Source organism: Dreissena polymorpha, chromosome 1 (genome assembly GCF_020536995.1).
Source record: "Dreissena polymorpha isolate Duluth1 chromosome 1, UMN_Dpol_1.0, whole genome shotgun sequence".
NCBI classification, from domain to species: domain Eukaryota; kingdom Metazoa; phylum Mollusca; class Bivalvia; order Myida; family Dreissenidae; genus Dreissena; species Dreissena polymorpha.
In genome coordinates this window covers 62,534,782-62,551,865 of record NC_068355.1, presented here as the reverse complement: position 1 = coordinate 62,551,865, position 17,084 = coordinate 62,534,782, and the positions used below count along the sequence as shown (strand labels likewise).

At 35.1% G+C, this 17,084-nt stretch overlaps 1 protein-coding gene across 1 annotated transcript in view; it reads left to right on the top strand.

Annotated features, from left to right (window-relative positions):
* LOC127831960 (condensin-2 complex subunit D3-like) overlaps nucleotides 1–17,084 on the top strand; it is a 136,374-nt gene that overhangs the window by 91,751 nt on the left and 27,539 nt on the right. The gene's annotated exons all lie outside the window — the stretch shown is intronic.

Here is a 17,084-nt window from a genome sequence, read left to right as displayed (position 1 = left end):
AGTTTTTCAGAAAAATACATTTGGCAATATACGCAGCCTTCCGGTAAGTGAAATTATTTGATCGCCAATTTTTTACACTTATTTGCTAAGGTTATATCAAAACACATAATTTCGTTATGAAAGATAATAATCTAGAAACATGTTCTGATCATGTTTGACCCTCATGATCAAGATGTAGGGTTGTGTAAAGAAGGAATTGATAGTGTTCGGAATTACATACCACATTCAAGGACTGATCCAAATACCCCCCCCCCCAAACCAAAAGAAAATCATTTTTTTAAACATCTTATAAATTACCACACCACATTATACCCCCCCCCCCCTCTCACCCCCCCCCCCCCCCCCCCAAAAAAAATTATTTTTTTGTCCTTTTTTTTTTTTTTGAAAGATCGTCTTATAAATGACCACACCCCACATTATACCCCCTCTCAACCCCCCTCCCCCCCAAAAAAAATAAATAGATTTTTTCCTTTTTTATTTTTGAAAGATTGTCTAATAAATTATTGAATATGAACAATTTCCCCATGATGGCTTACGTTATAATGTCAGGCACTCGAATAGTCGAGCGCGGGTCCTCTGACAGCTCTTGTTATTAATACATTTAACAAAACACTATATTGTATCTGACTGCTTTATTATCCTATTCAAACTACTTCTATATCTTTATTACTGTATAAAAATATATACCGATGGTTTTCGTTTTTTTATTTGCAGCCCTCATAACTATTATAGGGATATTTGCCGAATCATTAATAGTGACTGTGCATGGCTGCTACATTGGTGAAAACATACGACATTTGAATAAACTCTGACATGTTATATCTTTCTCAGTATTACACTCTATAAGACACATAATATTGTTAACATCCTCAACTGCAGGATAATGCCCCTTTTGTTGGCTGCAACACCTATCTTATGCGGCCATGTTTGTCTATCACTGGGTTACATTTGGGGCATATCTGGTAAAGGTTAATGTCACTGTTGCTTCGCCATGTAAGAAGGTAAAAGATTAACAAGATGAGATATTTAAAGAATAATAAATTGAAATGTTTTCCAATTTATTCATAGTTATATTTAGAATTTTGGAGAATTCTCAGTACTATTTTATACTAATGTTAACTTTTACTTTTTTTTCAATTATTTGATATGCTGAAAATTGACAAGACATTCACATGCAATCCAATGACAAATTCACTGTGTCTTTGTGAAACGTATTGATCTTATTTATATATATATAGTTTTATTGACTTGATTTCATACACACCACAATCAATACACACATTGACATGTGGACTTGAATGTATAATAAATCACGATGACATGACAATAACATGCTGAACTCATTTTTCAAAATTATGTTGTAGCTTTTTAAATCACAAGTTTGAAATGAACACAACCCATTCAAATTTATAAAGAGTGTGTCTTTACGCACAGGTCGAGATGTGTGTGCACTGTTTATCCTCATATTTATGTTATAGAGATAACTTAGACAAAATAACAACATGTCCCATTTTAACGTTCTGAAAGCATTATAAATATGATGAAGGGTAAAATGAGAACCAGTGAATATAAAATAATTATTGCCATCACCATCATATTAAATGCATTTTGTTAGAATATCGAATACCCATCACACTAAGAATATAATTTTATTTTGGAAATTTCCTTGACAAAACTTTTGACACCATATACAATTCAAAATAAAAATTAAGGTAATTGATGAAAATAAACACAAAAAATAATCTGCGAGCTGTAGTTTTTACTCCTGAAATAGGTAGTCATAAAGACAGCGCTGTTTAACCTTACTTTGTTGTTGATGCATTACTTGTTATCCTAGTAGCTCACACGGTGTCAACCAGTCTCTTACTTTAGCATTGGTTTAGAACACTCGTGCACTTTTTCGACGTAGCAGTTTTACCCAGCTTTTCACCTGAAATGACTTCTACATAACGCCAGTAGGCAATAATAAATACATTGGAATATTTTATAGGCCAGTGCGAGAGAAATCTCCTGAAATGTGGCTGTATCACTGTGTCTGTGCGCAACGTAAAGGATGTAACACTGTACGGAATTCCGGACTACTCTGCATGTTCAAACGACACATAGACACAAATTGTGGCCTAATAACAATTACGCGTTAAAATCCATCTCGCTGAATTTCAGGGTCTGTACTCGGTCACAAAATGACAGGGGAAGACATAATTTACTATCGATAAACACAGTTTTGCTTTCAAGATGAGAAAAAAAACACTTCCGAAATAGAAGTGTCACTTTTAGAAGTAATCGTTTAATTATCTAACCACAAATGATTGCCGTACTTAGTCAGCACGTCAGGTAATCGTTCCTGACCGCCTGAATAGACAACTCTTATTTGCTGTATTTGCTTGTTTGAATTCAATTTTAAATCGAAATGCACTGTGCAAAAATAAATATGTCATTTACAACTCGCATTAAGATTTAAAAAGACCAGCGTTATGCGAAAATGGGTCTTATGCCATATTTGTCCATCATAGCTATAGCCCACCGAGCCTGAGCATCTCTAAGTCTGGTCAGGACATACATAATGAGACCATCAAACCTTGAGTGATTTTATAGCGGACAGCATCGCCTCTGACCAGACTACGCAAATGCGCAGGCTGTGCTCTTGAGCTTTGCTTGCCGAAACGCCATAAGACCCATTTTCGCATAACGCGGCTATGAATTTGTGATTTGAATATTTCGAAAGTAAACTGCATGTTAAATATTAACATACGATATATTTCGATGATGGAGAAATAAACTCGTAATAAGTCATATGAGGACACATGATGTGAACTCCCGTAGTATAGTTTGTATCTTCTAACACTAATGTGCTGTTTGACTATAATAACACACATTTCATGCGGTGAATATGCGACAAACAAATGTGAAAAAAACACAATCAATAGTTTTATTTTTGTTTTCAATTTAATTATTTAGGAACGTACATTTCAAAGTCAGCGTTGTCGCTCATGTTCAACGTTTTATAAATTGAGAACTGTTAATATAAACAAGCTTAACCTTATACTATTGCGTTGTTATTACCCTTGCATTTGAGAATACATGAGATATCGCCACTACCTGTTAAGAACAAAAGAACGTTTCCCAGACATATCAAATTTGACCCCGCAGTAGTATCAAGCACTATCAACGAGGTTACGCAACAGACGCGTGATAGTGATTTGACTCTTTGATCAGCAGTAGTTTTATTTTCCCGCATCTATTAATAGCCTCAGATTATGAATGACCTGTGCTGAGAAAAAATCCACGTGATTAAGACGCAGCAGATAGTGGACAATTTGAATCATTCGTAAACATTCTCTTCTGCGACGTGTATATTTCTAATATAGTTAATTGATACTTTTCTATATACGCTCCGTTCAAAACATTCCATTTAACACGATATTCACATGTTTCCATTTGTGAATGAATTAAGTTGAAAACTCAAACCTCTGGCATAAATTATACAACTCTTTCTTAACGTGGATGCGGCAGTTATCAGGTTTATCGTAGTTAAGAAAAACTGGATTGAAACGCGTGGCATGCACCTTAGTTGTTCACAAGCGAACAACTAAAAAATAGAACCGATTGCAACAACAGTCAGTTCATGTTATAATCGATATGATTTTCATCGGCCAAATAGCACGAAGTTTAACCCGTTGGTTCCTTATTGCATTCAAGAGACCATCACATGCTAAAAGAAGTGTCAGGGCTATGCATGACACCATTTATAATTTATTTGGCACTCTTTGATGAGTCGCTGTTAGTGCTAACAATGCCAAACGAGACAAAAAGGCTAAGTGAACAAATGAGTCGCGGCCTGAGAAAATTGGGCATAATGCATGTGCGTAAAGTGTCGTCCACGATAAGTCTATGCAGTCCGCACAGGCTTATCAGAGACGAAATTTTTCGTTGAAATGAAGTCTCTTCTTAGCAAAAATCAAAATAAGGCGGAGAGTGTCGTCCCTGATTAGCCCGTGCAGACTGCACAGGCTAATCTGAGACGACACTGTACGCACATGCATTAAGCCCAGTTTTCTAAAAACGCGACTCTGATATGACACATCAGAGTGTCACATTGGAATTCATCGGCTCTGTCTACCATTGAAGTATTGTACTTTGTGAGAATGTTTGATATATGAGTTGCATGGGTGAACGGCTTTACCAACACAATATACTCGTACAAGGTTGTCGGACGGTTTTATGATAAAAGTCACCGACACTACACAGAAACATCTATATATACATTCGTTAAACGATACAACGCGAATGGTTATAAATACACAACAAATAAGTAAAATAGGTTCAAGGTGCATTTGCCGTCACGTAATTACAAACACGGACTATCAAAATAACTATATATCATATACAATGAGGAAGTGCGTGATGGCAACAATAGGACAGAAAGACAGACACAGTTTACTCAGACACTTGAATGCGAATAATAACATAAAGTTATATAACACAGAGTTAATTAACACACAAATAAACATAATATATGTTAATAACACGTAAATTATGTCGATGGGTGGGGCTGAGATCTATTAAACAGTATTATTTAGGATCGTATGTCTTATAACTAGAGCTACTTTGGTATATTTGAATACATTAGAAATTACTTATCTATCACAAAAACCTATTATTTTGGGGAATTTTACACAGATGTGTTTATATTAAATGCATTGCTTTTTTTCTTAAATTAGTGTAACATCGGCATACATATATCATTACAACATAAACAACAACGCGTCACTTGATTGCTATAGTGCTCTAACTTCCATTTTCATTTTTTGGAGAAAAACGCATGTCAGGCCGGGTTTCCATGTCTCCGCGTCCGCGTTCCGTGTCCGTGTCCGCGAAAAAAAAGAACTGATTGAAATCGGTTGGAGCTATTCCATGTATCCGCGTTCCGCGTCCGCATTTTTCGTCCGCGTATTGCAGTACACGGACGGCAGTCAACATGAAAGGTCGACTTAAAAGCATAGATATTAGTGGAAAAACAAGTAAGTGATCACTCTGAAATAGTTATACAAGCAACAAATGAAAGAATACAAAGACAAAGACATTGCATCAAACATCTGGCAAAGCATAGCCAAAGAAATGGCGTTTCAGGTAAATGAGAATAGTAATATGCGAATATATAACGTTTGCATATTGTACACGCTATAATCGCTTTTAAAAAGACACAGTATATATTTCAAACAAGATATAACGCTAAAAGAAGTCGCTATTTATGTTCTTTTTTGTCTATGGGAGTTCACATATAAGTTTTGAAGTCTGTCTTATACGAATAAATCAGTAATGTTTATCAATATAATTATGCTAATTCTCATTAATTCAGCTCAAATTCTCTAACAAGATGGTAGTATGTGTCGTAAGTTTGACGGTTTGTTATGATGGCCCGTGTCCAGTACCTATGTCTCAGTTTCCGTCTACTCACATGCAGTACTGCCGCAGCAGTTAACATAAAATATGTGTGCTCTTCTAATAACGACATCTACGTTCAAGTACCACCACGTTTGGAATGAGCTTTTTACAAGAAAACGCTTAACTAATAAGCGGATGCATGGAATAGTTAATCCGTGTCCGTATACGGAACGCGGACACGGAACGCGGAGCACGGACACGGATGCATGGAAACCCGGCCTAAAGGTTTAACCATTATTTTCTCACTTATTTATGCACGTATGTGGAAAAAATATACCGGAGTGTTAATCAGCAAAAGGAGAATATGAATATAATTAAATATTAACTTTAGTACATTATATGTTAATGTTATTTGCAATTTTATGTATGGAGATAGAGCATTCTGGTAAAAAAATCGTTAATGCTGAACTGCTCTATCGGGACATAGAGCATTTTATCGGTTACGGATGTGGACATTTATTCATTGAACGTCATGGAGATGGATCATTACAGTTCTGAAATGAAAGTCTGTCACGTGGTGTAAATTCTGGCAATTGATAGGCTAATCTGAGCGTGAATTCTACTTTGCTCTAAGTCCCGGAGATGGTGCATTACATCATTCATCCTATTACGTCATATTAAAGATCTCGTTGTCACGAAAGCAGCGATATAAACAACTTTTTGAAAAAAATGGAGAAATATTCTTCATGTTCAAAACAGGTTTTAAAATCTGTATACATATATAGTACAGGACTGCTATTCAGTTTACCATACCACTCTTGTTAAAATCTCTTGTTAAAATTGTCAACAAGTCTACATTTGAACTCTCAAATAAAACTATTTATTTGCACAACGTTTAGATTGTCAAACACATACCCAACTCAACGTTGCGTTTAACTACAATACAGGTGTAAAAATAGCTTGTGCTTCGTTTTATGGGCTATCGATCTTTTTAATCATCGACATCTTTTGCAAGTTTTACGATACATGTTTCAAATAATTGTTACATGTAGCAATTGAAAACGTAACAGGTAAAGAGAAATTAGCAATCATGACGATTAGTTCCTTCCAAAAGTAGGGAAATTGTTTTCAAAAAATTAACTTTTATTTTTGCGCGATTTCCAGGAAATCCCCGGAAAGCACGCGTTTCGAATGACTGAGTATGACGCAATAAAACATTTCTTTGTATCCTCTTGCATTCAATCTAATTTAAACTCACTCGTCCATTGGTTGTTACAATTAAATCTGAATTTTCCCAATGAAACCGCTGTTAATTTTACACTTCCGAAAATTATTGTACTTAAAGTGATCAAATATTTACGATGCTAAACTCTTGAAACTTTATTGAAAACTGACCAAACATTTTGCTAACACTTATTTTAACCAATAATCTTCGCACCTTCTCTAATTTTCGCCGATAAAGGTAAGATTGTTATTAGTTCGGCCATGATAATAAATGACCAATTGGCAACTGGCTTCACTGTGTTAAACCCGGGTTTCAAACACTCGTAAACGGTTATTCGGTCCCACTAATCCGCTAATCATAATAATGATCCACTAATGGGGGCAAATTACTGGTCACCTGATAACAAAAGACTAGTATATTGACATGTGTCAAATAGGCCCCACCACATGCAAGTGAATCTCAAGTGTCCTCCCTTTTTCCCCACTACGATTTTTCGCAACCGCGATATATTTCGGACAAACAAATCGGATATTGACTGAAGCATTTTTTTCAAAGTCAGGAATTGGTGAATTTATAAAAAAGACGAAATTTCGTGCTGGCGAAAATAAATGATTTCACAGTATTCAAAATGTTCTAGATATGTGTGACTAAATTTGTAATACCTTGAAAAAGCTTGTTTGTAAACAATTTGCATGACAAAATTTGCACTGGTTATAATTTTAAACCAATATTTTATATTTTTTACAAACCTGTTTACATACAATGGATATCTACCTAATTCTCCATAAATAGCATAATTACATGTATTTATTTTAACATGAAGCAATCGTTTGCAAAAAGGTAACTGTATGCGTCTAATATCATCTGACTTAGTAAAACCCCATACTTCTGCGGAATAATTTAATTTGGAACACACAAAAAGTCAAACACAGTCATAATATGTTTTGGTTTAAAATCGAAGTCGTGGTGTTTGATCAACAATGTATTCATGGGTTTAAGGGCTTTACCAACCAAATGTTTTTGATTTAATATAAAGTTTCAGTATAATTTAGCACTACAATATCATTATAATTGAATAACCATTTTCAATTTTGTTTTTAACCTCTCTTTCGAAATACGATAATTTTCGTATCAGCAGTGTTAACATTTAAACCACAAGATTTGCAGTATTAATACAATCTATATGTGACTGGACTTCAGCAGCTGACTTGCCTTAATTTGCCATGTCGTCAGCAAATAATAATAAAATCATCATAATATCAACTATACTCAAACCAGAATTAATGTTATCTTGTAGGTACAGTTCAAGGTCTTTAACAAATAAAGGAAACAAAATCGACGACATTACTTGCCTCAGTCCAACCGCATAACTAAAATCATCTGAATATGATGAATATAATTTAACACGCGACATATTTATCCTTCACTATTCTAAGCAATATACCTTGTACACCAACCTTTAAATTTTTCAACCATAATGCATTGCGGTTTTTTCTATTAAAACATTTTTACATATCGACGTATATAACATACAGACGTTAATTTTCGTTTAAATAATTTTGAACAATCGACATCAATATATAAATAAGGTAAGTTGAGAGAACGTATTAACCCCAAGATATGATGAAAGAGTACCAATAGATCAACTGATATGTTGACTTCCTAAATTAAATACTTTACTAAAGTTTGTTAAGGAGTGTGACTTTGTCCCAATTCGATTTATTAGGTCGAGTTTAAACGGCTATTCATGTGAAAGATTTTAAGTTGTTTTTAAATCAGGCAGGTCGAAATGTTAATTAAACAATAATTTTTCGGCTGGTTGTGGTTTAAAGACAGTTTAAGTTCTGCTGCAATGGAATTAAAACGTGTATTGCGAGCGTTGAGACAACACAGATCAGAAGTATATGTAATTCGTCTGGTTAATATTATAACCATTTTTTATTCCCCATCCCTTTCCGCAAAAAAATCATACACAGGCGTACCCATGACATCATAACAGAGTAATAGAATTGAAGTTATCTTCAGTAAATGTTTATGTGTATGAAAACTATCGCATACCGGTAATTTTCAAAAATGCCGATGGCGTTTATGCATACATTAGGCGTAAAATTGAGACTAATTCTATTACAGCAATCCCATTACATTTATCACATACCTTATTATTATAAAAACTAAGAGCATATCATTGAAAATAACGATTAGAATTAGCAATCACATTTAAAAATGCGCATGTATACATCGTATGACATACACATTTAAAAAATGGAAATTTCGTATTTTACTCCATGCAGATCTGAACTTTACGGATATTTACGTGCTTTTTGATAATAGTTGTCCACTTTCCAAACCGTTGAATTCGGAAACTGATTTCACACCGTGAAATTCGAAATTCCCTTTCCAGAAACTCGTAATTTATAGTGGAAATACTCCGTAGGTTTGGTAAGAAAATTAATAATTATAAAATAGAATTTAATATTATGTAAAATTTAAAGTGCAATCGCAAAACAAACCCACAAGTCGAACGTTATACCCGATACATTATCATTATCGCATGCACAGAGGTCAACCACGGGAGGAAATGCGTAAATTGACAGAGGTCAACCACGGGGGGAAATGCGTAAATTGCAGAGGTCAACCACGGGGGGGGGGGGGAATGCGAAAATTGACAGGGGGCATGCGTATACAGGAGCTTAACGGTTTAAGTGAGGTTAGTTGGAACTTACTTCCAAGATGATGTCGTTTTTGTGTATTTCTTGAAGGAGTAGCAGATGTTTTCACCCGGTAAGCACAAGCTAATCTGGGACGACACTGTACGCACATTCATTAAACCCTCTTTTCACAGAGCAACCCCAATATGCTTTAAAACAATTTCCGACGCAGCGAGAGCGTTTTCTTCATATCAGCCAAAATAAACTACGTCTAGTGTGATTTCTGTCTTAAATACCGTGGTCAAATTTCGGTCAGCGTGGACAATTCACCTTGATCGGAAGGTGTTTCCATCGTGATAGATCGCGGTGAATCTGGGTGAGCATTATCGGGGAAATCGATCTAACGGTAGACCACCGCGATCGCGTTGGACCACCGCGGCAACGTTGTTTCGCGGTGAATTACAGGTAAATGTAAAGTCTCTGCATGAAGTTTCAAAGAATAGTTGTTGTTAACATTTCGAAAATGCTTTCTTGACTGAGTATAACGAGTAGTTGCGAGTGTGAATATTTGTTGTGATTGTAAAAGAAAATACAGTCAGAAGCGAGAAGAGGCGCTCAAATACCATATGTGCAGGTCTGTCATGTGTAAATGGATTAAAACATCACATTATTCATCTTTTAATAGATACTAGTATTGTAAAATGATGTAGACATTAAATTTGTCCATCATTATTTTGTAAATAAGCATTTTATTCGTATTTTAGAACCAAAAAATAAATACCCGGGGTACGTGTAAGTATACTTAAGAGTACTACCCGGGGTACATGTAAGTAGTACCCGAGTCGCCAATTACCAATCGAGCCTTAGTAAGTTTGGCTATTCATCTCAAATAATAGGAAAGAGTGGAACAAATGACAATTTTATTAAAAGTATAACATGCAAATGAAAAACTATACATTTATGAACATGTTTATTCCTATGTACCTGTTTTTCGCCTCAAATTACGGAGGCCGTGGTGGTCCACCACGATCGCGATGGTCCACCTTGAGATTTGTTTCCTGATATCGCCCGCGCGCGAGTTTTTAACATCATATTTTATCGCGCTTGTCACCGCGATTCGAATTGGCAACTACACTGCGGTCCACGGTGTTCCACGGTTTATCACGACGACGAAAGTACTTGTCACGCTGAATAACAATGATGCATGGCGGAAGGCATAGGTCGGGCTAGACATAGTATATCTGAATGTAGATTGTTAGTCAAAAGTTAGCAATGTGACAAGCTGAGCAAAATATATAAAATCAGGTTTTAAAAAACAATATTACTATTTAATTATCATAGTGAGTCTGTGTATGATACAGTATGTTTCACCAGAGACCTATCCCTGGTTTCACTTAAAAACGGTTTGCTGTTCGGTTGCTTCAGTGGTCTTTTAAAACGACAGGTAAGAATATTCCAGTATGCCCGCCGGAAGTTCACGTTGCAGAGCGCGTACATAAACGGATTGATGGTGGAGTTCAGGTAGCATAAGCATAAGGCTGAAAGAAAGACAAGCGGAAGCATGTTATACAGATTGAAACTTTAAACATATGTTAAAACGTTACTGTCTTATCTTAGACATCTATAATAATCATGGTATATTTGAGATGTTGGTAATGGATACAACTCTAGTTTATTTATTACATAATGTTCAGACTTAAAGTGATATTATGGGCATTTTTCACTGTTGAATTGAGCTGAAAAGAATTAACAGGTCAAAAGAGTTAGTTAAAATGTGGTAACTGACCAATTATCTGCAACTCTTGCTACCAGTTGTTTATAAAAAATATATTTTATATTCGATATTTTACGTGACTGGTGAGTCCAGTAAGCCAAAATGATCCGTAAAACAAATTTGTGTCATTGTGTCGTATGTACGAATCTGCACTAAAACTAAATTTAGTATCACATCGTACATGCATAATCAGTTGTCAAACGAAAGTACGGTTGATATTCAAATGCATTATTTTTCTCTTTCCGGGATATTGTTTAGTATGTTGATGCTGCATTAACATAAGTGTATATGAAGTGAAAAGACCAAAAATAAACAACGGTTGCGATAGACACCTATAAACTGTTAGATGCCCATAATATCACTTTAACCTGAACGGTAGTTCGTTGTAATAATATTAACGCTCCTGGCAGCAAATGATTATTAAAATTCTATATGGATATGGATACAAACTGTGTCACATTTGACTTACATATGCCAATAAAACACGTTATTCTGTCTATAACACAGCTTACCAATATACCAGCCGTTGGCGTTGACACACGTGGGACAAAACGGCTGCAGCAAGACGAGCAGTTGATAAGGCGTCCACGTGATAAGATAGGTAATTAGAATGGCGCTGAGAACTTTGGCCAATTTGCGATTCTGTGTTTGTTCTCGGCGGGAATGTTGTCGGTCCTTGTTCAAGACGATGGCACATTCATCCATGTTGGTTCTATTGCTTTCACTGTTACTGACTACCTTAGATATGGTAGCGGCAGATGTTCCATTGACTTGGCTTGACATTATTTCCTGATGCACTGTCGCGATTGCTGCAAAGCGTCCTTGTGTATCACCAGAAGTCGGGATTTCGCAATCAAACTCTCCAAATCGCAAAGGACATGCCCTAATAAAACACTTTTTAAATATATATGAACGTATGGATACTTGTCTGCTAGCCGTTATACTAGCATTTGTTTCAATACGCGCATCGCACCACCGACCTTCGTTAGACTGCAAGGAAGCTAATCGCGTATTTTGTTTTGCATTCATGCGATATATGCACATGTGTGAAACTATCATCAACGTTATTGGTATATAAAATGCGATCAGCGATGTGCATATTGTAAGAATAGGGTACGTAAACTGAAACTGAACATAACAGTCTGTTGCTGGAACCGTCCTTTGCCCTTCGATGTATGGCCAAGAAATGATCCAAGGCGACCAAAGCAAAACCGGAACAATCCAGGCAATAGCTATCATTATGAAAATCTTCTTTGGTGATCGTCTTGTCCTATATGCCATGGGAGCGGACACGGCCAAGTATCTATCCCAACAAATTACGAGAAGATGTGCCGCCGATGCGTTGGTCAAAGTGTAATCCAGACACAGCCAAATATCACACACCACAGCTCCAAACGGCCAGTAACCATTCAATATTAACACGCTGTACAATGGAATAGTGACAAGGCCTATCAACGTATCAGCAACAGCCAAACTTACAAGAAAATAATTACTCCAAATGTGTAGACGTTGATACAAATAAAAAGCAAGGAAAACTAGACTATTACCAACGAATGTAACGACGGCTAATAACACCACAACAACCGCTTTAATGAGTGTTGCAGTATAATCCAACGTTGCAGCCGACGAATCTGTTGTATTTAGATCACCCGGCATGTTTGTCCACCGTTTCTTGTTTTATTAGTAACGGATTACGTATGTCCATATAATTGACAATACACAACATAAAAATATCCTTAAAACCTGTCGCTACGTTTATCCAAAAGAGTGTGATTTCTTGAATATAAATGATGAAAAAATGCGTAACTGTCAGATTCTCACGTTATTCGCCTTGTTTGCCAATCAATTTGAAAGCATACTGTCATAAAAATCATAAGTTTGAAAGCTTTCTTGCGGCTTGTGTTTCCTTTGAGATTTTGGTAATGATTGTTTGAATGTCAGCAATTACAATTAATCAACCAAAACAGCGTTTGAAAGATCTCACTAGATTACCTAATGCATAAAAAAGGGATTGCGGCGACGAGCTTGTATAATTTATTACTTATTTCATCACAAAATAAATGTTAAAGAAAAACAAAAAAAACATTAGTAGATTGCGTTCATGATAAACTTATTATAAAGACTCATGCTACTTGTATAAAAAGTACATTCGATAATGGTAGTAAATGAATGCACTTTTCTGCACTATTTACTGCAGCACACCAAATTGTTCAAATCGTATTAATTTTTGTATCATACCGCTACATTGATATCTGCCTGGTTTAACGTGGCTTGGAAATGGAGAATCTGTTTTTGTCTACTAAGTAAAAAGAAGAAAAAAATCATGAGATATTTGATAATAACTAATGGGGAAAATGGAGGAAATAATAGGATAAATATAATATTATGTGAGTTTTGGATAAAGTCGAGCGCTACCATTGTTCGAGCCGAGCATGATAAACTTGGTGTTTATCCAAAATTCACATAACATCCTATATTTATCATACCGCTGCATTGATATCTGTGTGATATAAACTGCTTGATATATTTTTATATATCAGTTCAACAGGAAGTTTTTCTATCAGGCAGTAACCTGTATTCTGTATGTAGACTGCTTTAACAAGGAATTGCATATTATCAAATGATTCGCGAGCGTTCGGCATAAAAACAATGTATACAGATTTAACTTTTTAGACCTTATGAAATCGTGTAAAAAGATCTTATCAAACTTTCTTTATACATAAAAGAAGCTATGTTTCTCCGAAAAACTCTTCTAAATACTGTCGAAGGATCACAATAGTTTTTTTTGTTCACCCTCATTGCTTATTTCTTTATAAATGTATACTGTTATAGAAAATTAAGTTATTATAATATATTAGATTACATCCCATTTGCTTACTACTTTATAAATGTATATTGTTACTGAAATTTAGTTATTTGAATATATAAGATTAAACATGTATTGCTAACATTGTCATAACCATGTTGACACAATACCTTTTGTATATTATGTACACATATTATGAAGACGATGTACTATGTGCAAGTCTTAAATAAAATTTTTGTTCTGTTCTGTTCTGTTACACACGCTTATTGTGGACATTAAGATATGCAAATGGGAGTCCTGATATGGGAACTACTCGTGATCGTCTAAATATGCTCTTAAATGAAAATAGTCCTATATGTATGGCCGTGTAATGAACATGGACGTATGTATATTCGCCAAATCATTGACTAACGTTCGCATACTGCTTCCTTACTTTAAATATTTTAAAACATCGAACAGTTATTAGACCAAAGCGCTTAAGGCACTGAAGTTGTTCGCTATTGCATAATCTTAGACGCAAGTCAGTTTTCACAATTATGTCATAGCTTTCTATATCGCAAGTTTGAAATGAACACAACCCATTCAAATTTATAAAGAGTTTGTCTTAAAGCACCGGTCGAGATGTGTGTGCACTGTTTATCCTCATATTTATGTTATAGAGATAACCTAAGACAAAATACCAACACTATGTCTCTTTTTTCGCAATGGTTGCTGCACTGGCAACCATCTTTAGAATGTAGGTTGCTTTGCTAAAGAATAACAAGCCTAGAATCATGCGCATGTTGTGTAATTTGTATATAATACTTTATTTATTTTCGTTAAATTATTGAGCAACAATTTTGCCGACATGACATATCGTACTTTTAATGTATCATGTCTTGTTGTGAGCCGGAGTTGAATCATTTCCTATGCCTAATTGATCCACAGTCGCCAATTTGTAGTCTATGTTTAATTGGATTGAGTTGTTTCAAGCTTTGAAAAAGCTAGTTGCCCTGCTTTTAAGCCCAACTGTAACCAACTTTTGAAATTGAGTTTCCTGGGCTAAAATCTACTGGCCCCAGGCTAACAGGCAACCACTAAGCCTGTAAGTTATTCATAATGTAAGATCTGGCAGTGTATCGAACTCATTCAATTTGCAAGTCTGATGACATTAAAGGGACCTTTTCACTGTTTTGGTTAATTGACAAAATTAAACGATATAATAATTTGGAGAGTTCTGTTGGTGTCGTTATATCTTTTCATACTACGAGGATTGCTTATATAAAGTATAAAATACATCTCTCAGTGTATGAGCACGGATGGTCGAGTGGTCTAAACGATAAACTTTTGTTCCAGGGGTCAGTGGTTCGAGCCCAGTTGAGGGTAACTTTTCTTGTTTCTTTATTTTTTTTCTTGTTCTTAATGGACCTTTGATGATCCAATTTTTACATTTATCTATCTTAAGTATTTAATGACAAACTGTGAAAAGGTCCCTTTTAGATGTTTACTAAAAATGCCACAAGGTAAAAATTTAGAACTTATTGGTTGTTTATTTGATTTAAAAGTAATTTTGTTTATTTGCCTTGTCAACGAGGTTATTTTGAAGTTTTTATCACTTTTATCTTTTTTTCAAATCATTTATAGAAAAGATAATTTAAGCTTCATTTCGGGAAAACAGGGCTTGATGCATATGTATTAATTGTCATCCCAGTACCACAGACTCTCTTTAAACGAAAAACACCATACAGTCAGAAAGTGTCGTCCTTGATTAGCTTGTGCGCGCTACCAGTGGTGAAGTTTAAACAGGCAGATGCGGTGTTATCGTTCTTAGCGTAGTTAAGAGCAGACCGACTGGCAACACATACCACTACCTTAGTTCTTCGCAAGCGAACAACTAAAAACGATCCATCAATTGTGAACTGCACCAGATTGTAAAAACGCTGGTTAAAGTTGCCGCTCCATAACTTTTTAACCTTGGTAAGTTTGCGCTTATTCAAGTTTAGCAAACGTAAAGGTAAGTTGATTGTATAAACACGATATACCGCAAAGTTACCAAACCGAGAATAGTGGAATTAAACGGCCGACAATTTTAACCAAAAAAATCCCTTAATGCACTTTATAATGACGTATATTTCGCGCCAAGTGTCAAACTACGATTTCGCAAAACAACAACATGGGTTAGTTCAGGTAAAAGCGAACCAATACGGTAAAGAACATTTCAATTCAATTAATGGCGCTATTGTCCCTAATTTCAAAAAGGAGATAAACATGCTGTATCAAACTATCGAGGTATTACATTAATAACTGTTATAGCTAAAATATTTTCTATCACATTGCGCAATCGAATTACTCTTGGTTCGAAATGGTAATATATTAAATACATCGCCATTCTGATATAGGGATAATCGTAGTACGATTGATTGCATTTTATTCTGCACACCACGATCCAGAACTTTAGTGATAGCAAAGCGAAATTAAGTGCGTGTTTATTGATTATGAGAAGGAATTTGATACTGTTATGCACGATGCTTTATTGATTAAATACGTAAATGCACGAATACGTTGTGAAATGTTAAAGCTGATCAAGTCAATTTATCAGAATATTAAATCATGTGTTGAAAATTATAAAGATATGTTATATTCATAGCTTTTTGATTTCACGTTAGGGGTGACACAGGGTGAACCATTATTACCTTTATTATTTATTTTATTTCATATGACATACATGCCTGTTTTGATATTAATAGTTTAGCTGAAAAGATTTACGTTTATTTTCAATATTTATGTTGCTATTTGCAGATGACATTGCATTATTATATCTATATATAATTCTATAATGCTATCTGTCAATACCCATGTAAATGGGGATTCAAAATAATTATACACAAATCTAAAATGTGTATATTCGAAAAAGGAAAAGCTATTGTACATTTATATGGAATATTAACAACAGGGTATTGAAATTGATGATGAATTTTGCTACTTAGGCCTAAAGTTACACGTCTAAATAATGAACATGCATTAAAAGCTTACAACCATTTATTGTCATTTTTTTAGCACAGAGAAGCTTAATTCTAAAACAAAACGTTCTCTGTTTGACTCCCTAGTGGTACCAACTATTTTATATGCATCTGAAATATGGGGGAATTACAATATTTATGAAGTTGACAAACTTCATTTTAAATTTTGTAAAACTATTCTTGGTGTGCCGCTGTCTTCGGCGAACTAGGCAGATTTCCACTTTCTACTATATGTAAAACGGGCACT